Below are 26772 nucleotides of genomic sequence, written 5' to 3' on the forward strand. Positions count from 1 at the left end.
AGCATAAAAAACCACCTGATTTGGAACTATTCTACAGAAGTAACATTTAGTGTAATTACAGTACATTTAGATTAATTATAGCGCTGGTTTAGGGCGCCATCATCCTTAAGGTCATATCAGCATTTTCGTTACTAACCCTGTATGGAAGAAGTTCTCTACTTCTGTGTAGTGTTTCCTTCAAAAAGTATTTGTGTTCTATGCATCTGGCTAGATCTCAGTGGAATGGCCTTTCCGCTTTTAGGGTAACTTTAAAAAGAGATGATTTCAGAGGGATTATTATTGCTGAGATTGCTGTTTCTATGTAGACGCTCAAAATAGGCAGAGAATAATTTTCAAAAAGTGGAAATGGTCACAATGTTTAATTAGGAAATAGACTTGCTATAAATGGCTGTAGGTCTCCTAATGTTAATGGGAAAGTGGCTGATATTTAACGGCCACATCCAGAACAAGGGTACCCTGCCAACCTGAGTTTGGCTCTATCCAAAGTGATATCCTCCAGATTGGTAAGAGTTGGCAATTTTTCTTTGTGAGTGGCTTTTGAAATCTGTGCATTGTTCTTTATGAATATCATTCTGGGCCTCAGATTTTTATCTCCTGAGAGCAGTGTTTTTTTTTTTTTTTTTTCCTGAAACAACCAAATGTCATTTGGAGCCAGATTTGGCCAGTAAGGAGGCTGATAAGGTCGAATACACATTTTACTGAAGAATGAATGAGCTGGAAAATAATGAGCCTCATTTTCATGCCTGGTTCATAACTATTCTTGAAGGTAATTCCCTCGGAGGAATTCCAAACTCGGCTGAGCAATGTCTGTCTCCTTGAAAATAGGGTACAGTTTCCTCATGGTGCTGCTTCGAAGGTGCCGGTATTCATTTGAATGTCAAATGTATGCTAGTTTGTTATCCGAAGAGCCTCATTATTTTATGATTCTACTCCATTTAAATAAAACGGGGTTTCTTGATTCTAAGTGATAGACTGTAATGACACTAAAAACTGTCCTGACCTGTTGTACCTGTTAAGAACAGTTCCTAAAGTATATCTTTATATAAATGAAGGTAAATATTCTTAAAAGTGTCTGTTAATAGTGGTAGCATTTTGTTGAATATTTACCATGAGTCAAGCATTGTGTTTGCTATGCTTTCACTCATTAACCCATGGCTTTTTGAGAACCTTAGGCACTCATCTTTTCCAAAGGTGCCGACATTAAGTAACTTGCCCAGGGTGCACAGCTCATAAAGGGCCAGGGTGAGATTTGAACTCAGGCTGATGTAAGCTTTCACCCCATCTGATGCTTAATTGCCTTTAACAAACATGTGGGTCTTGAATAGGGTCACAGCTCACTGGCCCCCAGCATTTGAGCTGGTCCCTTGGAGGATGAAGGCAAAAATTGGGACTGTTGAGGCCAGTTTTACAGAGCAAGTTGTATTAAATGAACAAAAGCAGAGCAAGAGCAGTGAATTTGTCAGGTCCTCACTCGGTTTGATTTTTCTTTTCCCTTTCTAGTTTGCCCTGCTAGGTTATATTTTACCTTCTCCTGGTAAAGTTGTGCAGGCGAGTAGTTCTTATCAGGAACAAATGATGCCATAAATCCGGACTGAAATCAATGAGGTTATGAGCTCTAAGAGTGAGAGGCAGTTTTGTGGGCCTAAGTGTTTTCCCTGCTCACCATGCTGTATCTTTGAAGCCAGAAGCCAGAGGCTCATTTACAGACCTATCTATAACGGCTCTGTCATCAAGCTGGGTTCCCAAGGCCCACCTTCCCCTTTTAAACAAGAGGAATATTTAGAAGAAATAATAGAGAGCACATATGCTCTCATGTCTGTCTCCAAATGTATAAGAAAAGAAACGGAAAAGGATGTGCCAAACAAAACCACCTCTTGGTAATAAGACTGTAATGTAAAAATTATAGCCTGGAATTCTTGGAAATGGCTCCATCCGCCCTCCCCCTCGAAGAAACTGGCACCAGCTCTTTAGCTTTACTCAGCTAAAGGGAGCTTATTTACCAGTGCCAAATGCATTCATTTAGTAAAAGGGAGGAAAATAGTAATGGATGCCATTCAACTTTCTGATGAGGGGGATGACCATTTTTCTGAAGTACTGGCTTCACTTAGAGGAAAGCCATTAACAGACACCAGAAATCCAGGGAGCTGGCTGTTGAATGCTGTGTGTTCAGTTCTTGGTACCTTGTGTGTGTTAGATAATAGAGGGCACATAGGGCTTCCCAGGTGGCGCTAGTGGTAAAGAACCCCCCTGTCAATGCAGGAGACATAAGAGACAGGGTCGGGAAGATCCTCTGGAGGAAGGCATGGCAACCCACTCCAGTATTCTGTCCATGAAGAATCCCATGGACAGAGGAGTCTGGTGGGCTACAGTCCTTGGGGTCACAAAGAGTCAGACATGACTGAGCGACTAAGTATACACATAGGAGTGATTAGTGAGGTTTCTATGTCAAGAAGCCAGGTTTGACTCTGCCAAGGAGTGCCAAGGAAGTGAGTTTAGTAGTTCGTGTTAGTCTGTTCTAGTTCTGGGTTGAAAAATGGACTGATTGTCTACCCCTTATCACACACATTGCTTGGCTTAGGGAAGGTCTGTGACTAGGGGGAGGCAGGTCCATCATCCCAACCCAGCATTTCAGGTAGCATCAGTCATTGAGACAGTAATATTTTGATAGGGCCTTTGTGAAAAATCAAAATTAAAAAAATCCACAATGGAAAAAAAAAGATCTAATTTTTAAGTGATGACAGAATCAGAATATTCTCAGGGACATTGGAGCCTGAGGCAAAAGGAAAAATAATTGCATTAATTTTGATTTTTAAGAATTTGCCTTAAAATTCTAATGTACTCGATGACTGAGTTTTTGGGTACCTCCTGCTAACCCTGAAAGCCCAATTCTAATGGCCCCTGTCTCGAGTTTTCCCTAATTTCTTTCTCTCCCCCTCCATGGGCTTCTTGGTCACAGTGTATTTTACCTCTGGGCTTCCCCAATACTTTCTGCAGCTCTCCCAATAGTGTGATAATTTGTTTGCAGTATTGGCCTCTTTCAGAGGACTCTGGCTACCTTGAGGATCAAGGCCATGTCTTAGGCTCTTTGTATCCACTGTGCCAGCCTGACATTCAGTAGGTACTCAAAAATATTTCATGGTTGTTAAAAACAACAACTGAGTGAAGAAGGAGTTCAGTGAATAAGTGAAATCAGCCTTTGCATCTTTGAGAACTTGATCTGTTTTCCATGGTGATTTCTATCTACAGCCCTGGGTCAGGTGGGGACACTGTTTGGGAAACATGAGTCCCATGGAGGGAACCACTTCTAGAGACTGTCCTTTGTGAGGGCGCACAGGGAGTCAGGTTCAAGGAGTGGTGATGACGTGCCCCTGGTGACCCCATTCCCGTGCCCATCTTGCTTCCTAAGAAGGCTTCAGTCCCAGCTCAGGGGGAAGGCGGGGTGGGGGGGACGGTTCAGAGATGGGGTAGGGGTTTCCCCAACATGCCAGGCGTTCCCTAGGCCCCAGCTCACAATGATGAAACAGACCCTCTGGATGGGGGCGGTGATGCCCTGATCCTGAAGGGCCATGGATACCCCAGAACATTAGGAATCTTCCTGAGGGTTCCATGTGCTCAACCTGTTTGAGGGGGTGCTTGGGTTTGTTAGAGAGCCACATTCTTTGACATATTTTTGTGATAGTGACTCAATGGTGAGCTGCTCTTAACGGAACTGGTTCACCCAAGGGTACTCACTTTAAAAAAAAAAGTAGGGCAACTTATACAGTATTCATGATCACTTCAAATCAAAGACAGTGAAAGTCAGTATAGAAATGGCCACTTGCACAAGGAGCTCATGTGATTAAATTTCAGGGTCCATGAGTTCTAATCCTAGTTATAGACCTTGTGAAATTATTTAACCTACTTATGGGAAGATGTTAATTACAGTGATGAGTTCCCCAGCATTGTTAATTTTTGGGGGGTGCAATTTAAGACAAACAGGCATGCTAGCACATGATAGCATGGCTCCGTCTACCTGATGTTGAACCTGTCTACCTGACTGTTTTCTTTTTTTTTAAACAACATTTATTTAGTTGGTAGGTTGCTTTGGCATCAAGTAGACACAATGGGTACTGTCCTGGGGGCTGTGTATTGGCTTAGGGTTAAGAAGCCATAGTTGAATGGTGAGTAAAAGTCATACAACACTAGAATACAAACCCGTGGACACAACAGAGTTGGCTGCCTAGAGTCTGGCCAAGTCCATCAGGAAAGGAATACCTTCAGTATCTCCCTTTGGGTCTCTGACTCCTGCAAGCCACTCTAAGAAAGAGCCCAACATCACTCATCCTTACAGGTGACAATGCACCAATGGGCTATAGTCCTATCCCTTTGCTTGAGTCAAAAACACAATTTATCTCCCATGTTCCCTTCCCTCTTCCAAGCCCTATGTCAACCTAAGTTAGACAGGCCAACTCAACCATTCCAGAAAATCAAACCTGAAAACAAATGCACTCAGGTCAAAGGAAATGCCCTTCCATTTCCTCTCCCTCCTCCTTCCCTCCCTCTCTCCTTCCCCTTCCTTCCCCACTTGCTAGGTGCTGAGTGGCCAGTAGGGAACTTGGTGCCTGTTTTCATGGAGCTTATATTCTAGTCCGAGTGGGCAGATGTGAAAAAAGCAACAGGTGCTCTCATTTTCGATTTCTGTACGTGATTTGAAGACAGTCAGATCGGATGGTGTGATGCAGTTATGGAAGTAGAGGAGGCTGACTATAGCCGGGTGGTCTGAGAAGACCCTGGTGGGACCTGAATGATGAGAAGAAGCCAACGAAGCAAGGATCTTGGGGCAGCTCTTCAAGGAGATGGCAGCACAACACAAAAGGCCCCGAGGCAGGGGTATGCTTGGCTTTTTTGAGGAACAAAATGAACCTTATTAAGGAGGATAACCTTCCAGAGGCTGAGGTCATGGAGGTACACAAGGACCAAATTGGTGGGTACTTCAAAGACTGAGATGAGCAAATTGAATTTTATTCCATCTGCAGTGGGAAGCCATTGGAGGAGTTGAAGGGGGGAAAATCATGATGCAATTCACATATTATAAAGGCATCTTTGGAGAACACACTGGAGGGAGGTGAAGAAGGAGGCGAGGGAGGCCAGATCTTGAGGTTGTTGCAGTGGGGCAGGCGAGTGATGATGTGCAAGGGTGGAGAGAAGTGCATGGATGCAGGAGATGTGTTAGAGGTGGAGTCAATAATAGTTGCTGATTAATCCCATGTGTGTCTCTGGAGGGGAAGGTTGACTGAAAGGGAGGAATTGAGCATGTCCTCTCAATTTTTGTCTTGAGTGGCCAGGCAGACCGTGGTGCCTTATGTCTGTATAACTACAGGCTCTTGAAATGTTTTTTTTTCCCCTATAATAAAGAACTAGCCTTTGTGAAATAGTGATTGAAGTTTTATCTTTGGTGAGACAAGAACAAAATAAAACTGTTTGTAAGCAAGCCAATGGGAACCTTTTACCCCTCCATTCCAGGCACTCATTTGTAAGCCTGCAAACATCTTTGTACTGAATTTCAGCCTGGGCTCTCTCCCCAACAAGACTGCTTGAGGGTAGCAGGGAACACTTTCTTATACCTTCTGGTGCATCGAATGTCCAAGTTGGTGTCTGGCACATGACAGGCGTTTGGTAAATGCTTGGTGAAAGGCAGGAAGGAACGACAACAGACCCTCTTTAGAACTTGTCTACCTTTTCTTTCCAGAGGTTAACACAAAAATGAAGGGGATACCAAAAAGTTAATCAAGTTAGGGAAACTCTGCAGACTGACACAGAAACCTCAGTATACCCAGAAAGGAAAGCTACAATTGAAGAAAAAAACAAACATGCTGTAAATGATGTTTCTCTCACTGTGGAAAGACTTAATAAATCCATCGTGACAGTTACCTGTCTGGCAATAGCAGTGTTTTAGGACTAAACTGCAACTCTATTTGATCATTTGAATTCAACCCCAGATATATTTTAAATATCTATTTTGGTCATGTCTAAGGCACTTAGGATGACAGATATACTATCATTAGACTATAAGCTAGTAAGTAAGTGAAGTCGCTCAGTTGTGTCCGACTCTTTGAGACCCTATGGACTGCAGCCTGCCAGGCTCCTCTGTCCGTGGAATTCTCCAGGCAAGAATACTGGAGTGGGTTGCCATTTCCTTCTCCATCATTAGACTATATTCAGTAATTAATAAAGAAATTGGTAAGAAAGTGAAGTCCAAAATGCCTGTGTAGTTATAGAGGAGCTGCCTCATTCATTTGATGCAAGAGAGGCAATGAGCTGTCTGTAAGACAGGTGTTTTTCTACAAAGCATTTGGTAGTTCTTTCTTGAATAGAGAAAAAAGCATCAAGAGTATTAAGCATACTATTTTGGAGGCATTGATGTGGCCTCATCTGCCCTTTCTCACCACACCTTCTGCTCTGCCATTTCATACTTGTAATTACTTATTTTTTGTTCTTTCCTTCCTCATCTGTGCCTTTACTCTTGCTCTTCCAAAGGTCAGGAAGAGATCTCTCACCTTCTCCATCACTGCTAACCTGATCATCCTTCAATGTTCAACCCAAGTGCAGCCTTCCTGGATTTCTCCAAGCTGAATTTATACCTTCCTTCCTCCATGTTTCTTCTGGTTTATATTATGTTGAGAATTATGCTAATGACTGGCCAGTTATTGTCAACCCAGGAAACTGTCAATGCTTGACTTTGTGACTACAGCCTAAGATTTTGCCATAGTATATAGTTGAACATTTCTATGCTTGAAGGAGCATTATATAACATATATATATATATATATATATATATATATACTAAAAACTCATGCTATCTCCCTTGTGTTGTATTTTCTTAGGTTGTAGGATACTGATTCTTTCAAACACTTTAGTTAGTAGTTCCCTAAAGGCACCAGCAGCAAAAATTTGTGAATATATTTTTTTATCAGAGATGATTTGGTTTTTATTCCTAGGAAACAGAGTTAGAAAAAATTTAAGGTCATTGTTGTTGTTGTTCAGTCGCTAAGTCATGTCTTACTCTCTTCTACCCCATGACCTGCAGCACACCAGGCTTCCCTGTCCTTCACTATCTCTTGGAGCTTGCTCAAACCCATGTCCATTGAGTCAGTGATGCCATCCAACCATTTCATCCTCTGCTGCCCCCTTGTCCTCTTGCTCTCAGTCTTTCCCAGCATCAAGATATTGTCTGAGTTGGCTCTTCATATCAGGTGGCCAAAGTATTGGAGCTTCAGCTTCAGCATCAGTCCTTCCAATGAATATTCAGGGTTGATTTCTTTTAGGATTGACTGGTAGCCATAATAATTTAAAATACATAGTCATTTGAAGATGTTAGCTTTAGCTTTTAGGTTCTTTGCTATCTTTAGCTTTCTCCATTTTATTTTAATAATGATAAAATGTCAGATTTGTTAACTTTTCTTCATTCTAAGCTGTTTACCAAACTTTAAGCATGCAAATACAATGTAGTGATCCATATGCTTGCAACTAGGTTTATGGCCTTGAGAGCATTCAATTACAATGATTTCTATTTCATTGATGTTGCTCAGAGTCAACAGAAGGATTGGGTCCCAAGTTAATGGGTTGTATTTAAAAATAAGAAAAAGAGTGCAAAGGTGGAGGTGTTCACCTGCTGCACTAGTATGGTTATTGTTGGAGAATGTTTGAAACAAGGTATGGGAACACTTGGCTGTAATAGTCTAACCAAATAGGTAACACTCATAGGCTAGTGAGTACAATTGACAGTGGCATTTGGGACTAAAGAGAAATTGGTTACAGATAAAATCAAGGGATCACCAACATTGTGAACAGATAAGAGTTTCTGCTGACAGATCCAACACTCAGAAATGTTTCCTCCTTTCTCAGGAGATTGGGAAAGGCAGGTAAGAGTATTGTCTTTCCAATAAAGAGAAGGAGAAAATCAAGTGAGGAGCAACAGTGAAAAATGGATATATAGGCCTAGTCTGGTTATCTTGAGAAAGCTGCCTCCTTCAATGGCTGTTCACCTCAAGTTCTGAAAATCTGTATTTTCAGGTTACCAGTTTGTGTGCAGGTCCAGCCAGGGCTTGACGCTTTCTTTAGATGTGACACGTGAATCCAAGAGTCTATTCCTTGGAGTCTGGCAACACAATTGGTTAGTAGTACCTGATAGGGGCCTTCCCAACGAGGCTGAAGGGAGTCTTTCTGGAGGTGTATTGTCCCATAGATGAAATCTCTAGGTTGTAAGGAGTGATGTTTAAGGTCTTTGTCTCCAGAGAATATGAAAGATGGGAGACACTGTGAAAAGACTGTACTTCTAATGCATGGTGATTTTCAACAGAAGCAAGCAATTAAGCCTTTACAATATTGAAGTCTGATCTCCTTTTATCAGTTGTGGATCAAAAGAAGCGGAAGCCAGGTGCATTGGGCATCCTGTGATTATCTCAAAAGGTGAGATTTTATGGGTTCCAAAAGGGTTTGGACCTGAGATTTAGAAGGAGTGATTGCAGCGCCTTTGGCCAGGGTACTACAAATGGAAAGGTTTTTTTTACAAATTTTGTGGATTGAGTCTTAATGTTGCTGTTAGTGCATCAGACCAGCCCTGAGGATTGAGGGTGGGAAGTATGGTGAAAATGTGGTAGGACTGGCCAAACAATACAGACTTGTTGTGATATTTGACCAGTAAAATGAGTTCCCTGGTCACTATGGAGCTCAAGAGGAGTTCCCCAGGTAAGGATAATCTTTTCTAAAAGAATTTTAGGCACAGAAGACGCAGTAGCTTGTCCACATGGGAAGTCTTAGACCCAGTAGGAAAACATATAAACCATGACTGAAGCATATTTATACCCATGAGATGGGGGAAATTGAGTAAAATCTACTTCCCAAACCTCTAGTGTCCATTGGGCAATTTAAAGTGTTCAGGAGCACTGCCAACAGGTTTTCCTGAATCATATATGTTTTGGGCAGGTGGGGCAAGCAAAATAGGCACTTTTTGTGGCCTTATTGTTATCTGCCACTAGTGTTGATCATTTTATCTGTGTTTATCATTTTATCTGTGGACCAATGGTTTAATGCACATACAGCACTGAGAATTTTAGAGTCCTTAGCTAGACTGGATTGTTATTTGGCCCAAATCAGAGTTCTCCCTTTTATTGAGCCAACAGTTACTAGATTTCCAATCTTGTATTTCCTTTTCTGGAGCCAATTCTTGGGCTTCTCAAACCAATTTCTTGAGGTTATCATTTGTCACTTTGGACGTGACAGAGGTTTGATATTTCAATCCTTTGAGGGCGGCATTCTTGGTGGAAATGTCAGCAATGTGGTTTCCTTTAGCTTCCAGGGAGTCAGGTTTGGAATACCCAGGGACCTTAATCATAGCTGATGTGGCTGACAAGAATATGGCCTCTAATACATCCTGGACATAAGAGCCATTGAAAATCTTATGCCCACTAGAAGTAAAGAGGACTTGCTGTTTCCACAGCACTTTGAAGTCATGGGCTACTCCAAAGGCATATCTACTGTCTGCTGTTTTGCCCTTTGATGAAATTCAGGCCCAAGGATCATATATTTCAACCTGTTGGGCTGAAGTAGCCAAAGGCAAAAGTCCCACCTTGATGACTTTAAAAGGAGTTGAAACTACATATCCAGCACAATATTTACCATTTTAATTCTTTAAGAATCATTCATAAACCATGAAAACAGCATTTGTTAGAGGAGTTTCCTGTGTATCATGGCAAGGGGGCAAAAGGTGATCTGTCAGAGTCAGTCATGAGGAGGGTAGTCCTTAGAGAAGGGAAGAGGGGTGGCAGAACTAAGGTGATCACAATGAGAAAGTTATATGAGGAGTGATTACTATGAGGATTTCCTAGAAAGTAAGATGACTGGCTGAAGGGTGTTGAGAGTGATGAGAATTCAGGAGGGCTTTACTGCATGGGGTACAAAGATGGTTAGAAGGGATCCATAACTATCTCTTTGGTGGCCGTAATTAAAAGGAATGTGGCAGAAATGGCTCTGAGGTAAGGAGTGTCCTCATATCATAGGGCCTGTCTGCTGGCTGTAGTACCTTATGGGACAATGGTGAACCCCATGTTTTTGGGTGACTACTCCTAGAGTACTTGTCTCCTTCTCCAATATAAAGTTGATAATTAGAATGTCCACGGGTAGGAAGATGTATCAAGCTTTCCTTTAAGGTATTAAAAGCTGGGTCATGTAGATCTTCCCAAGCAGTAAGAGTCAGGTTTGCTGTTCTTTAGTGGGGCATATAAAGACTGGGCCATGAAAGAGAAGTTCAGAATCCAGTCCTAACCATAAATAACCAACCCAAGAAAACCTCAAAACTGAGTTTGGTACTGGGCTTTGGGAAGTTCAGGATGCCATGAAGCTTATCTGGGTCTAGGTGCCCAGCTGCTCTCCCATGACCAGATGCCCCAAATAACGAACTTGGGTTTGAAAAAACTGTAGTTTCTCCTTAGAAACTTTATGTCCCTTTGAGACTAAAAGCTTCAACAGGTGATGCTGTCTTCCTAAAAAAAAGATCTGGGAAGGGGAGCAGAGAAGCAAGTCATCTACATACTGTAATAAAGTAGAACCTCCAGAACATTTTATATCATCTCAATCAGCTTTCAAGGTTTGTGAGATGTAAGAAGGACTTTTGGTAAAATCTTGGGTCATTACTGTCCAGGTATATTGTTGTCCTTCCCAAATAAAGGCAAAGAGATATTGACTAGCATTATCTGTAGAGATGCTAAAGAAGGTGCTACATATTAATAAATCACTCACAGGGAGAAATTTGCCTTTGGTGGGTATGAGGCTGCAAAAGTATTGGAATTGGAATCAACAGAGTGACAAGGGATGACAGTATAGTTTATGGTCTGGAGATCTTGGACAAATCTCCATCCTTGGCCATTGGATTTCTCTTTAGGTGAAACAGGGATGTTGCAGGGACCGTTTTTGTTGTTTAGTTGCTAATTTCATGTCCAGCTCTTTGCAACCCCATGATCTGCAGCCTATCAGGCTCCTCTCTTTATGGGATTTTCCAGGCAAGAATACTGGAGTGGGTAGCCATTTCCTTCTCCAGGGGATCTTCCTGACCCAGGGCTAGAACCCACATCTCCTGCATTGGCAAATGGATTCTTTACCACTGAGCCACCTGGGAAGCCTGTTGCAAGGACTAGTGCACCAGATAATGAGACCCTGGGCCATATAATCATCCATTATTGGCTTAATGCCCTGGAGGGCCTCTTTATTTATAGGGTATTGGTTAATTCTGGGGAGAGGCTTTGACGGATCTATTTGCATCTTAATAGGAGGACTCTGCCAATATCAGTTGAGGATTTTGCCCATAAGGAGGTGGCAGCTGATCTTACAGGGACAAATGATTAGTTTCCTTAGAATTAGGTTCAGTGCCATCAGAGGTGGAGCAAATAAAAGATGTTGAAGGGTCATATGATTCACTCAGTAGGCGGCTATTTTGGTTGCTATTATTAAATTCTAGAATTATTCTCCATTTTTTGGGAGAAAGAACATCCAGAATGATATTTTTCTAGGAAATCTCAACCCAGTAAATGAATAAGAGTGGAGGAACTAAGGATCAAAGGCTGGATATCTTTTAGAGGGCCTAAATCAAAAGAGATAGGTTTAGAAACAAGAACCTGTTGACGTTTATTTGGGATCACCACTATTTGACCCTTTTAATACTCTGAGGCAGGGGCTGCTTAATAACAGTGGAGAAGCAGTGTCAGACTACTTTTTTGGGCTCTAAAATCACTGCAGATGGTGATTGCAGCCATGAAATTAAAAGATGCTTACTCTTGAAAGGAAAGTTATGGCCAACCTAGACAGCATATTAAAAAGCAGAGACATTACTTTGCCAACAAAGGTCCATCTAGTCAAGGCTATGGTTTTTCCAGTGGTCATGTATGGATGTGAGAGTTGGACTGTGAAGAAAGCTGAGCACCGAAAAATTGATGCTTTTGAACTATGGTGTTGGAGAAGACTCTTGAGAATCCCTTGGACTGCAAGGAGATCCAACCAGTCCATCCTAAAGGAGATCAGTCCTGGGTGTTCATTGGAAGGACTGATGTTGAAGCTGAAACTCCAATACTTTGGCCACCTGATGTGAAGAGATGACTCATTGGAAAAGACCCTGATGCTGGGAGGGATTAGGGGCAGGAGGAGAAGGGGACGACAGAGGATGAGATGGCTGGATGGCATCACCGACTCGGGCATGAGTTTGGGCAAACTCTGGGAGTTGGTGTTGGACAGGGAGGCCTGGTGTGCTGCAATTCATGGGGTCACAAAGAGTCGGACATGACTGAGCGACTGAACTGAACTGAACGGAAAGCACTGAGAGTGTAACTCTAGTGTCAGTAAGGTCATAGAAATATTCATTCCCAATCTGGAGAATGATTTCTTCAAGCTGATTAAGAGGGAGGATTTGGAAGCACACCTGTAGTTCCTTAGGCTTCCCAGGTGGTCCTCTTGGTAAAAAACCTGCCTGCCAGTGTAGGAGACATAAGAGACATGGGTTTGATCTCTGGTTGGGAAGATCCGCTGGAGGAAAGCAAGGCAATCCACTCTAGTATTCTTGCCTGGAGAATCCCATTGACAGAGGAGCCTGGTGGGCTACAGTCCAGCGGGTTGCAAAGAGTCAAATGCTACTAAAGGGACTTAGCATGCACTCATGCTGTAGTTCCTCAGAGCCCCATCACTGGGGGTTAGAAGGGCATTGGAAAGGCTGGTTGGAGGGCTGAAGGTACCTGGAGTGCTTAAACTTGTAACTGTCTTTTCCCCAATGTCCTGGCTTTTGGCAGTGATGGCAGAGACCAGGAGGTTTGTTTTGTTTGTTTATGTACCTCCATTAGTTGGAGTCAGAAAGTGAAGATTTTAGTGGTCTTCCTTTTAGTTGAATCATGCTGGGTTTAGACAGACTTGTTTGCTAAATTAATTAAATTTGGCATAGATGTAGTTTCCCATTCCATCCTGGTCATTTTAACTGGAAGAGAAAGATCCTGGTTCAGCCCTTAATTAACATAGAGGTAAAGCCTACCTGAGTGGATTCAACATCCATAGACTAGAATTGTCCTTAAAAATAATGTGGAATTGACTGTGATAGTTGTGCAGAGGTTCATTTGGGTTTCTGAGTTCAAGTCTGAATCTCATTTCAATTAGTAGGTTTTTGGAAAGGCCTAGAAGTTGCCAAATGGTGTCACTTGGCAATTCCCTGAGTTTGATCATATAATAGAGAGTTGGCCTCCGGGTTGTACTCCTAGGAACTCTTTTGAATTTACCCAACTAGCAGTTTTAAATCCAGTATTCAGCTTGATCTTCACTGACAAGCATGTGAACTAGCAGATATAAGTCAGAGAAACCAGGCTGATAAGTATGAATGTCCATATTAAATTCCTCAGTAAATTTGTAGGGATCCTCAGTTACTTTGGGAAAATCTGACTATAGCTTGTAGTTCAGCATTAGTACAAGGAACACAAGAAATTAGGGATTTATCATTTGAATCTTCAGTGGGCCTGATTTAAAGAGGAAGATTTTAATAGGTTCAGGTGAGGTGAAAGTAGGGAGAAGTTCATAGAAAATAGGAAGTTCAGTGAAAGGAATAGGATGAGAAGATAAGACAGCACAGAGGAAAAAAGGAAAATGGCACCAGGGTCAAGACCTTGGCACCAGATGGCTGCTGTGCACCTGGCGACATAGAGGGTAGGGGAGGGGGAGAAGAGACCTTAGTAGCTTTTTTATTTTTTCCAATTGTTTATTTTACTCAATTAATTTAGAAATAGTATTTTGTAAAGAGGTGATTTTAGAGTCTTGAATGCATTTGGAAGCCTCCAGGAGCCAATTAAAACAGGCATTTCATTCAGTCTGTTTAATTTGAGAGATGTGGTCTTCTAATTTAGTTCTGAGAAAAACAAATTTGGGGAGGTCAAAAGTTCCCCATAATGGCCATTGGAATTCTAAATTATTTTGGTCAAATTGGTCCATTTAGTTAAAATGTGCATAAGGAGGGACCATAGCTTTTAAACATAAAACCAGCTGGGGTCCCAGAAGGGGGACACTCTAGAGATAATTGAGGAGAGTTTGATCCCACTGCTCAAAACTCTGAAGTTTAAAAAACAGAAGAATACTCACCAGAAAGGGAAGTGCCTTCATGGAAACAAAAACAGGTCCCAAATAAAGTCAGAGAGCTTGACCAAAGGAAGGGAGCTTAGATCCAAGAGAAGGCTTACTCAATTTAATAGAAAAAGATAACTCACAGAAGGAGAGAGTACAAGCTGCTCAGTGGGTACTCCAGACAGTTCTTAGGGTCATTATTTCCTCAGGGGATTGTCACCTTTGGATCCCACTTCTGACACCATGAAATGCCAACCTTAAAAATAAAATAGCTAGTTATTTTACCAGCAAAATTAGTTTGAGAATAGCAGAGGAATTGCAGTCAGCATAAGCAAACTATGTCATGCCATAGGCAAGCCTGGAGAACAAAGAAGAGGAGCATACTTTTATAGAGGAAAGGAGGAGGTTGGGAAGGGTTGTTTAAAATGAAAGTTCATTGGAGTAAAGCATGAGTTCATGGTGGTGGCGGCTTCTCATTGGCTAAGTATGGTGTTTTCTCATTGGCTGGACTGTTGCTAGGCCAAGAGAAAATCTCTCTTCCTCCTGTAAGAATGTGTAAACTTCTTGCAGTTTGGAAATACAAGGTACACTTCTTCCTGCTGAGGTCTGAAAGTGGCAGAGAGTGGTAATGCAGTGGCAGAGAGTCCCCTTTCAGGGCTTCCTGACTCCATTTTAAATGAGGTTTCCTGTTTTGCATATAGGGTTATTGTTACCATCTTTCTAAATTCCATATATATGTGTTAGTATGCTGTAATGTTCTTTATCTTTCTGGCTTACTTCACTCTGTATAATGGGCTCCAGTTTCATCCATCTCATTAGGACTGATTCAAATGAATTCTTTTTAACGGCTGAGTAATATTCCATGATGTATACTATCTATGGTGAAACAGATCACCAGCCCAGGTGGGATGCATGAGACAAGTGCTCGGGCCTGGTGCACTGGGAAGACCCAGAGGAATCGGGTGGAGAGGGAGGTGGGAGCGGGGATCAGGATGGGGAATACGTGTAAATCTATGGCTGATTCATATCAATGTATGACAAAACCCACTGAAATGTTGTGAAGTAATTAGCCTCCAACTAATAAAAATAAATAAATAAAAAAAAATAAATGAGGTTTCCTTTATTTTCACAATAGCAATAAGGTAGGAAGAAATACACGCATACATATTTATAAAATATGTATAGAAATGTAGGTCAGTTAAAAGTGCATTTTCAGGTGTGTGCATATCCTAAGGCTTTGTTTTCTGAATGTTTACTCTGCACCAAGCACTGTGCCAAATAGTTGACATGTATTATCTCATTTAACATTTGCAACAACCTCATGAGTTATTATTATCCCCATTTCACAGGTAGAAAACCAAGACTCAAAACATTGTATGATTTGCCCAAGTTTATACAGTAATAGGTGGTGCAGTTAGGGTTCAAACTCAATGTGTCTGATTTTAAAGTTCATGCCCTTTATCGATATGCATTTGTAAGTGTTTCTTTTTTTAACCAGATACCAACTTTGTCTCAGAAGTTCAGATTCAGAATAAAAGAAAAAAAATGAAGAGTATGAAAATGATAATGGTTGTGTGAATAGCAAAACTGGATCGCCATGATTACCAAGGATTTATTTTATTGTTTATGTGTTTTATGAGGAGAGAGTTAGTCCTCAGACTCTGGTGCTCAGTCTGTATTGGCTTCGGAGCATGAAATACAACATTTCAGTGCAGTTGCATCCCCTCCTCGCCCAGTTTAAGACCACTTTATGGGTGAGTTACTTTATGATGTGGTCCTTTTGATATCTTGGTAGCTAAGATGGAATTCTCAGAGTTATAATATGTTCAAACACCAGATGAGCCACCAAAGAAGTCTGAAAGCCTTCATTTTTAAGAATCTCCAGATTGAGAAAGCCATTATCCTGAAGAGCTGAGTCATTCACCTCTCAAGATTTCTGAGAAGTCCTGTGATTTTGCAAAACAGGTACAGGTTTCAAGATAATTTCATCTGAAGTCATTCACCTCTCAAGATCTCTGACAGTTTCACGATTTTGAAATGCACAAATTTCAAGCTAATTTCATCTGAAGTGAAAACCCTGCTTTATATCTCTTTATAAACAATGCACTAGAAAAACACCCAGGTGTCTCTGTGACCCCTTAGACCCTACATTAGAGTCCCTCTTAGGCAGTCAGTCCTTTTGCTTCATAGGTTTCTTAGTTCATTGTGTGAGTATTTGTTTAATGCCTGTCTCCCATGCTGGACTGTGAACTCTGGGTGGACAGGGACTGTGTGTATTGCTCAGTGCCACATGTTATCTACAGTGCTTGAAACCCCATGTGTGGCAAGTAGTTGACACTCAATTTTTATTGAGGCAGGAATAAATGAATGGAATGTGATAGAAGAGTATACACATGCAACTGGGTAGCGGATTTAATCTTGATTTATGCCACAGAGATTCCCATTTGTAGTTTTTAAGCATGGCCCTAGTTCAGTACCTCTTTCGTGACCTAACAGCTCTGGGGGTTTTCTGTGATGGAGGACAAGTCTGTTTGCTTGGTAATTACAAGAGGACAGATACAATATTTACTAGCCTTAGCAACTCTTGAGCAAATGTGGTCCCTGGAGAAGGGCACGTGATAATAATACAGGGAAACCCAGTTGTTATCTCAAAGCTAAGCCACACAGGCATCAAGGCCGTGACTCACGTTCCTGTGGTCAGGAGCCATAGAGTTTTCAAGGATAATTTATGGTGACGCTGATGAGACAGAATTCATTGAAATACTGTAACTGCTGAAGTATTCTGAAGTGGAAAAGTCAGCCCGTGGTGGGGTAAATACCTTGTTGACCCCTTTTCCCTCTCCGATACACCATTGTGTCAAGTATTTACTCTAAAATACTTGAGTCTTAAAGTGACCCAGGAGAGATGAACTGACCATGGCTGCTTAATGCACGTTAAGATTTGGTTTCTGAACACGAAGGACATGCTCATCTTTACTCAGCCCATTGTTCTTTGATCGGTTAAATGATGCTATAAATGGAGGACAGTGATAGCAAAAAATAAATGTTTTATACAGTGCTAGAAAAAGCTTTAGGGGAAAATTTTCGCAAAAGAACAGATTCTTTCTTGTTTCTATAGAAACCAGTAGCGATCAGGAGGAGCGAGGTGTTCTTTCAAGTGTACATGGTAGTAAGGCCAACTCAGCAGTCCCCAGCACACTGGAGGGCTGGTTAAAGACCCACTGTTGGGGGGAGCCTCTGTCTGTGTCCCTTTGATCTCACTGGCAGTGGGGGACATCTTGCTGGAAATCCTGGCTCCCCCATGGACTGAGCAGGGCTGCGGTCCATAGTCGTTCAGCATCATAAAGCCAGAAAGGCTCTTAACAGGAATCTCTTGTTGAAAGAAGAAGAAAAAGATAAACATAAGGAAAGCTCTAATATCAGCTGTCAACAGGCCATTCAATGTGCTCCTTACCATCAAGCAGTAAATGTCCTGGTCGTCTCCTGCCCAGATAACTGATAAACTGGCCAAAGCAGGCATTTGAGCCCTAGATGGTAGCATAATTTGTTTCTCTTCCAATTTGTCTCCTTCTATAAAATCTTTTTTTTTTCAAATGAAATTAGAGTGAAATGCCTCCTTTTTGGTTTCATTTGTAAAGCTGTTACCTTCCTGACAAGTGAATGTTGAGCAAGACTTAAATCAAATTCCAAGGCAAATACTTTTCTAAAGCCTAATCAATACTACAGCTTTAAAATGATTTCTCCAGTCTTTTAAATGAAGTTTAGGTCAAACGTAATGACAGGATGAAGCAGGCACATTTTGCTTCAATCTGACAGGTCCCAGAAGGTAAGAGGAATATCTAGTAACTGACAAAAGGGTTTTCCCTTTGTTTGACATTTACTTTGTATGTAAACAATCCAGTATATTGGCATGTCAATGTATTAGTTGGTGGTGGTCCAGAACACAATGTAAATTCAGATAGTATTTCTTTCTGCTCACAAATACACACTCTTGATCAACAAGAATGCATTTATTGCAGTCTTGCCTTGCAGTTGGCAGAACAAAATGAATCATTTTGAAATATAAACTTTCTCAGATCTAAAATATATCACTGGAAGACACAAGACATAGGAGGAGAAGATTATGAAATAAAAGGAAGATATTTAGGAGTCTATAAGTCATAAACATAATACACGTTCACTAATAAAATACTGGACTTCCCTTGTGGCTCAGACAGTAAAGAATCTGCCTGCAACGTGGGAAACCCAAGTTCAGTCCCTGGGTTGGGAAGAACCCTTGGAGGAGGGCATGGCAACCCATTCCAGTATTCTTGCCTGGAGAATCCCCATGTACAGAGGTGTCTGGCAGGCTACATTCCATGGTGTTGCAAAGAGTCGGACATAACTGAGTGACTAAGCACAGCAATAAAATACTGGGACAAATGTATAAGACTACACATAGTGAGGAGGTGTTAAAAGCTGGATATCTTTCTTGAAGCTGTAAGTTGGAAGCAGCATTTTGCAGTGTGGAAGAATATGAAGTTGCCTCTTGTTGGGTGTGTGACCTTAGGGAAATCACTTCCCCTCTCTGAACTTCAGGCTCCTCATCTACAAACTGATAATAATACAAATGATGGCGATGGTGATGATGAGGAGGAGGAGGAAATGGAGGAGAAATGTGTTTCCCTCCTAGGGTTTTATAAAATTTAAGAGAATTCTAGAAAACTCTGCACATAAGAAGTACATAATATATGCCATGTTCCTTTTCCCCTTCCCCAAAAGTTAACAGATTAGTATTGAGCAGTTCTTTTTTACCAAGCTTTCAGCCATCATTTTTCTGCTGTTCAATGAGAACTAAATTTTTGTTAAAATATACTTTGTCTGAAAAGTAAACAAACTTTCTTAAATTGGAGACATACATGGAATGAGAAATACCGTGTGTTTTCTAGACACATTTTGTTTTGGCTTCTTTTTCCCTGGGAGTAAAGTTTGGGTGAAAATCTCTAAAGTCCTTATACATATTTAAGATGAAAAAAAGCTGTAGATTTGCTGTGAGAGACCCAAAGCTTTTTTGGAGAACTGTGTGTGTTTGACCTCTCAGGCTGAAGTCACCATATCAGCTTCATCTGACATCAGTATTTAGAAGCTCTTCTTATTGGGTATGCCTTGGTTGCCTAGTACATGTAATAAGGGCTCAATAAATACCTACCTAATGAATAAATGACAGTATCATGAAATAAAGTTAAAAATGTAATGCTTACCAAACAAGTCTTGATAAATTTGTTTCAGTGATCTTTTTCCTCGCACACAATTGTGTGTAATATCATCCCACAGGCAATGTATGAAAAAGGGATAATGGTAGATAAAATGGAAAGAATCCTTGCCTCTATTTAACTGGCCTCATTAATTTATAGCAGTACCGACTTGATTCATTGTATCAGTATTTGGCTTAAATTTGACTGGATCAGGATCCAGACTATTTAAAGTTTCTACCAACCCAAAGTGCCTAGTATATATTTGCAGTGATTTATAATCTACAGACAGTCATTATCACTGTCATTTAGCTTTATTTTGATCCCCACTAGTTAAACAGCCTCACAATACCTACGTGGTTATAGCCCTTCAATATGCCTATGATGAAATTTCATATCACCCAATAAGACATCCTCATTATTTATAAAGAATGAGTTGGGGCGAGAAGGCGGTGATGATTTCTTCACTGATTTCTTGACTTATTTAGCTCACAGCCTCATCAATTCGACCCAGACAACCATTACTCTTCCTTTATTACACACCAGACACACAGCCAGAACGAGACTTAAAGTCTCAGAACATTTAGTAAAGTAAAAATATGCATCTTCAGACAAGAAATGTGGGGTGTATACCATGTATTGTTCCTTTTCATCCTTTCCAAGATGTAACTACTGACTGTGCTGATGGTCTGGGCGTGCCAGCAGCACTAGAATGACCACAATCCTTCCACCTGAGATACCCAAAGTCCTTCCTTTGCATGCTGCATGGAGCTGTGGATTCATTTTCTTAGGCTGCCATGACAAAACACCACAAACTGAGTTTGTGGGTTAGAACAGCAGAACTGTTTTGTCTCCTGATTTTGGAGGCTAGAAGTTTGAATTCAAGGTGTTGGTGTGGCCATGCTCCCTCCAACGACTCTAGGGAAAGAGCCTCAGCTGTTCATTGGCTTGTAGATGTACCGCACTAATCGTCTTTCACATCACCACCTTCTTCCTGTGTCATCACATGGATTTTCCCCTGCGCATGCCCATCTCTGTGTCCCAATCCCCCCCCCTTTTTTTAAAGGACACCAGTCATTTTGGATTAGGGTCCAGCCTAAGGACCTCATCTTAACTTGATCATCTCTGTAAAGACCCTGCTTTCAAATAGTCAGATTCTGAGGTCTTGGGAGTTAGGGGTCCGACATAGTGTTTCTTTTCAGAGACAGACACAATTGAATTCATAATCTGTCATCCCAGAAATTTATGTGCAACTATGCTTCTGATACTTGTGGTCCAGACGAAGCCTTAGATGAGAAAAGCAACTCCAAGCCTGTGGGCTACTTCATTGTTTCCCAGGCCCTACTGTTTGGCCACTTGACCTGAGACCTTGTTTCTGTGGGTCCTTAAAGAGGGACATGATGACCATGCCTAATTAGCTACTGCAGTATTACTTTCTATATATGCTGCAAGTCAGTTTGGTCACAAATTCAGCCTGGATTGCTCTCTACCCTGCCCCCAAATGTACTTAGTCTGAGTTGGTAAGCTTAACTAGATCCAAATGATAGCAAGAAAATTTAAACTTTTAGACAAATTTAATTTAATGGGAAACCAGATGGTAAAGCTGTCTTGTAGTGTAAAGTAAAAGGTAGTATTGATTAAAGAGAGGATTTCTAAAAGTCTTGCAACTAGACTGCGTTCCTATGGGAAAAGCTGCTAACCCAAATCCTCCTGGCCAAATAATACCAAATTTTTTTTAAAAAGCTCTGAGTTTACTTGCTCAAAAGCAGGTATTCACAATGCAGCATGATCATTTTAAAGCTACAAAAAGTTTTCTGAGAAGTTTGAGGAATTTCTTTGTCCTAAGGACAGATGGACACCTCATAAAGTATTTATGGTCCAATCTAACTAACTAGGATGGACTTGCCAGGTGTTGCAGGGGTAAAGAATCCTTGCTTGCAATGCAGGAGGCATGGGTTTGATCCCTGGGTTGGGAAACTCCCCTGGAGAGGGAAATGTCAACCCACTCTAGTATTCTTGCCTGGAAAATCCCATGGACAGAGGAGCCTGGTGGACTACAGTCCATGGGGTTGCAAAGAGTCAGACATGACTGAGTGACTGAGCAGGCACTAACTAAGGATTAGCATGGGGTCAGAGGGTCATTGTTAGTAAAACTATATCTCTAGGTCCATCTACATATAGGACGCACTTTTAGAAACTATGAAAAAATATTATTCAGCCTGAGGCATTAGCGATTATTTTAATTAAAATTATGTGTGTGCATCTCCTGTGTCTTCTGCATTGCAGGTAGATTCTTTACCACTGGTCCACCTGGGAAGTGCCAAAGCACCTATCAAAAAATTGATAGGGAACTTCATCATCAAGAAAGTAAAAAGATGTTTCAGAATGGGAGAAAATATTTGCCAATCACATATCTGATTAGATATTGGTATATAAAGAAAAATACAACTCAATAATCAAAAGAGAAATGACCCAGTCAAAAATGAGCAAAACCTCTGAATAGACCTTTTTCCAAAGAAGGTACGCAAAGGACCAATAAACACATGAAAAGATGTTCAACATCCTTAGCTATCAGGGAAATGCAAATCAGAACCACAATGAGCTACCACTTCACACACTGTAGGATGGCACTGCTCTAAGAGATAAGACACTCAAAAGTATTGGTAAAGATGCAAAGATATTAGAATCCTTATACATTGCTGATAGGAATGTAAAGTGGTGCAGCTACTGTGGAAGTTGGGCAGTTACTCAAAAAGTTAAACATAGAGTTACCTTGCTGTGCTGTGCTGTGCTTAGTCATTCAGTCATGTCTTGACTCTTTGTGACCCCATAGACTGCAGCCTGCCGGGCTCCTCTGTCCATGGAATTTTCCAGGCAAGAGTACTAGAATTACCATATGACCCAGCAATTCTACTCCTAGCTATATATCCAAGAGAGTTGAAAACATTTATACACGCAAAACTTTGCACACCAGTGTTCATAGCAGCATTATTCACAGTAGCCAAAATCTAGGAACAATGCAAATGTCCATCACCTAATGAAAAGATATACAAAATAATGTTTTATCCATACAATGGGATATTATCCAGCCACAAAAGTGAATAAAGTATTGATACATGCTACAACATGGATGAACCTTGAAAATGTTATGCTAAGTGAAAGAAGGCAGACCCAAATGGTGATATATTGTACAATTTCATTTATATAAAATAACCGGAATAGACAAATCCATAGAGTAGTTACCAGGAGTTGGGGAAAGGGCAGAATGGAGGGTGACTGCTAATAGGTACAGGATTTTTTTGGAGGGGGTAATAGAATGCTCTGGAACTAGATAGTGGTGTTGAGTGCACGTCTCAGTGACTGTACAAGAGCCACTGAAGGCTATACTTTAAAATGGTGAATTGTATTTTTATGAATTATATCTCAGTAAAACGGTTTCTGTTGTCAAAACTCAGCCTCTGTTCACCAGTGCTGAATAGAAACATGGAGATAGAGTTTTGGGTGAAGCAGAAAAGAGTAGCTTTTATTGCTTTGCCAGGCAAAGGGGGCCACAGTGGGCTAATGCCCTGAAGACTGTGTGACCCACCCTGGAGGGGGTAGTGAGGAGTTTTATAGTGTTCAAGGAGCAGGGCGTGATCAGCTTGTGTATAGTTCTTGAATCTGTCAGCATCAAGGTGAAGTTTCAAATATCATCAACCTTCTGATTTCAGCCAGTCTGGGGTCTATGTTCTTGTGGTCAGAAGTTTTCATCTGGAGGGGGCTCTGCTTCCTGTGAAAACAACTTAGGAATGTGTGTCAAGCCTTTATCTGTATCTTTCAGGGAACTGGGAGTTTGGGGGTGGTTCTGCTATGTGGCAGAATTATAGTCTAAATTGTTACCAGTTCCCTAGTCCAACAGCACTTCTTTGTTTCTACATCTTTACATTTCCCAATCATTACCTCTTGAGTCAGCATTTTCCTTCAAAGGACAAGGACACAGGGGCTTGTACACAGTTCCATTGCCAAAAAAAGTTTCACTTGCTAGTTTTACCATTCATTGATGATTCATTGAAACAGTAGCTAGATTCTTTGCTTACAATTAGCCTAACACAATTTTTTCCAAGGAGGGGTATTTTATCACTGGCATTTAGAATTGCTACTGCATAGTGATAATAAATAGCAGACAGAAATTTGTTAGGGAAATCACATTGGAACACATTAAGCAGTTTAGTTAGATAAGAGTCACCGTCGTCCGGAAGAAGATAGACAGAAAGGTTTCAGTGTTGGGCTAGCAAGCAGTGGCAGTCAACATGCAGTGGTTTGCTGTCTTTCCAGTTGGACGATCAGCCATTTAGCCTCCTTCAAGCCTCTGGGACCCTGGTGCCCAGCACCTCCACTAGAGGGGGAGCAAGCAAGATAAAGAATGCCTAAGATGAGTGTGGTGAGTTAAGAGCCTGGGGGAAAGATTGTGGAATGGAGAGAAACTTGGAATTCTAGGCTACTGCATAGCTTCTTATGTGTGTGTCTGTGAAATGCAAGTCGATACCAACCTTGTGCTCTTTAAAATGGTAATAAAAATTTTTGTCCCCAAGAATAGCATAGAAAAGACATGGAAATTAGAATCTGTTTGAATTAAACATCAGGGTTATTATGGGTTACTTTTTTTTTTTTTAAAGCGTGTGGGGAGAAAGGTTACCATCTCTCTTATATCCACACATGGGGAACTTTAGTGTTTTTTGCAGTCCTGGAAACAAGTTCAGGTTCAATAATGTCGAGATTTTAAATTTTATCCTCTAGAAAGTAAAGCTTAAAAGATGTCAAATGTTGGAATATTTTGTATAATTTGAGGAGAAAGAAAAGTCATAGTTTAATAAGAAAATCAGCATTAACCATCACATTCTGATCTGACAATTGAAACTAAAAATATTTGGCAAATTTTCATTTCATGGAATCCAAACTGAAAAGCATAGGGCTGTATTTTTCCCCCTTAGCCTCATGTACTCTGCATTGATAAGGAAGAGACAAAGAATAAGCCAACAATCTTTTAAGAGAATAAATAGAGAGGCTATATCAGAAGGATAGCAGAGATTTAGCTCAATCTCTATTTCCCACAGCAGCGTCCGGGTTTATGATGACCTGAATCATCCAAAGAAAGGATAAATAATGTTCAGTAAGGATTTAGCCACAACTAGATTTTATCATTGTCTGAATCCTAAAAATCGGTAACCTGTCTGTTGTGTCCTGATGGCTCATGAAAATATGCAGTGATCTGCAACAGCTTGAACTGTTCATTCTCGACAGTATATCTTTAATTCTCACCGATATATGAACCAGATTGTCTGATATGTGGATTACTTCTGGCTCTCCCACCCTGGTGACAAAAGGGAGTGCTGGGGCTTTGTGAATGGAGCCGATTGAATAGCCCTAGAAGTGTTGGTGTTGACAAAGCCAAAGTTAGTGGCTTCTTCATTATGATTCATGGCCTCTTGTAGGCAGCAGCACAACAAACTTAGCCCTGGCCACAGCTCCTGGTCTCATCGCTTTGATCCCCGTCAGTGACCTGGAAATCGCTCTTTATAATAGGAACGCAAGGATTCATTCTGTAGCCCAGCAACTTGTTTATTCTTGTTTGGGTCAAACTGTTCATGGAAGGGGATGTGACTGAGTATGCTGCTTCTCAGGCAGGGGATGGTGGGCTGAATCGGTGGTGCTGTTCCCTGCCTGTGTGCTTCGTGAAATGACTGAACAATTCAGTGCGAAGTGGCTTTGACCTTAGCCTTTACTCACCTGTTAATATCTAATAATAACTACAATTTCCTGATACTGGACCATGCTTTTTACTTACCTTGTTATTTAAGGCTCAGCGAAAAACTAAGAAGTACACATTAGTATTTCCATCGTAGAGATGATGAAACAGGGTCTCAGAAGTCCTTATGGATAGTATTACCTGCCTCTTTGGGGATATTGTGCAGATTAATGAATACATGCATAGTGCTGATGGACTGGGGGTGTGTGTGTGTGCCTCATAGCTGAGCACCGTGCCTGGGACACAAGAAGGACACGAAGCCCCTCAGTAAATGAGAGCCATACTTCTTTTGTCTTGAACAGCACTGAGTATTTTACCTAACAGGTTCAATAGATAGTAGTTGAATTGAATTAAAATCTCACTAAATAGATTTTGCAAGTTGGCTTTCCTGCTGTAATTAGCTTTCTGACAATTTGAGTGGTAATTGGTTGATGGGAAGAATAATTAATAATAAAGGCTGTTTATTTGTGGGGTAAGCATTTATCACACTTTTCACTCCTTTCCATCAGTATTTAATTCACGAAAAGGCTCATAAGTTAACTATAGAGAAATTATATTACTAAATATTGAATAGTAATTACAATACACAGTATGTTTTCCCTTTAATTAGCAAATAGACTGTTCATTATGTTTTAGATAATTGTTACATATCATTTGATTTTATTTCTTTATCACTTGTGGCAGGTGATTACATTTCCACAGGGTGTAATTTTTTATCACATTTTGAAATTTGATTGCAAGATTATGCAGTACAGAATTCAGTGTATTCAAATCACCCTGATTTCTTTCACATTCTTTGCTTCTGGGAAATTTGCACTTCTTTTTTCCTCCCTATATGTGCATGATAAATACGAACACAATATTAATGAAGCTGAATAAGTGTGTAAATCTCTGTAAGTGTCCTAAATCAGAGACCTTGGAACTTCTACTTGGAAACTTTGACTCGTGTCTCATTGCAATAGTCATCTCTTTGAAAATCAGTCTCTTTTGCTAATAAAGACAAAGAATAATATAATATCTAGTAATCTAAAATGATATATAATAACGTCATATAAGCATTACACAGTGCTCTAATGCAATATACAATGATATTATAATAAATGCAAATGAAAATAAATGCAAATGTTGTGTCTAAGCGTCTGTGACCCTGAAGGAGCTCAAGAACATGTAGTGATAGCTGCTCGCTCCCCTCCTCATCTTTGAGTAATTGGGCTGATAACACCCCTCATTGCCCTGCTGCAGGTTTGACACTGCGAGTTTAGCTTTGACAGGAAATCAGTAGCAGTGTGCATGTTGCTTGACTACGCTCAGACCTCCCTGCCTCTGCTTTGATAATGTTATTTATGATGAAGGCAAGATCACAGGCTGCACAAATTATGGTTATTGTGGTATTCAGCCATCGGCGGGTATGGCACCCAGCTGCCTAGTCACAATTTGTCTTATTAACTTGATTATCTGATTTCCTCCAAGTTCTGCAGTGCCGAAATGGCAGCCTTTGAGGGGAAAGTTTCATAGAAATGAGCACTGTCCTATGCAAGGAAACCGACTTGGTTGAAAATAAGATCCTATCAGAGGAATGAGCAGAGGCTACACTTTTATGGTCTTACAAAGATTGTGAAGATATTAAATGTGAAGCAA

The 26772-nt window shown here is 40.8% G+C and overlaps 1 protein-coding gene across 9 annotated transcripts in view; it reads left to right on the forward strand.

The window, feature by feature from the left end:
- Positions 1-26772, forward strand: part of AFF2 (AF4/FMR2 family member 2) — a 528226-nt gene that overhangs the window by 59744 nt on the left and 441710 nt on the right. Inside the window, exon 1 of one of the 9 annotated variants that reach the window (XM_043895854.1) lies at positions 22270-23769. The exons of the other annotated variants lie outside the window; for them this stretch is intronic. The gene's annotated coding sequence lies outside the window, so the exon portion shown is untranslated. Of the gene's footprint in view, positions 1-22269; positions 23770-26772 lie in introns of those variants that run through there. 9 annotated transcript variants of the gene reach the window in all.

Source organism: Cervus elaphus, chromosome X (genome assembly GCF_910594005.1).
Source record: "Cervus elaphus chromosome X, mCerEla1.1, whole genome shotgun sequence".
Taxonomy (NCBI): domain Eukaryota; kingdom Metazoa; phylum Chordata; class Mammalia; order Artiodactyla; family Cervidae; genus Cervus; species Cervus elaphus.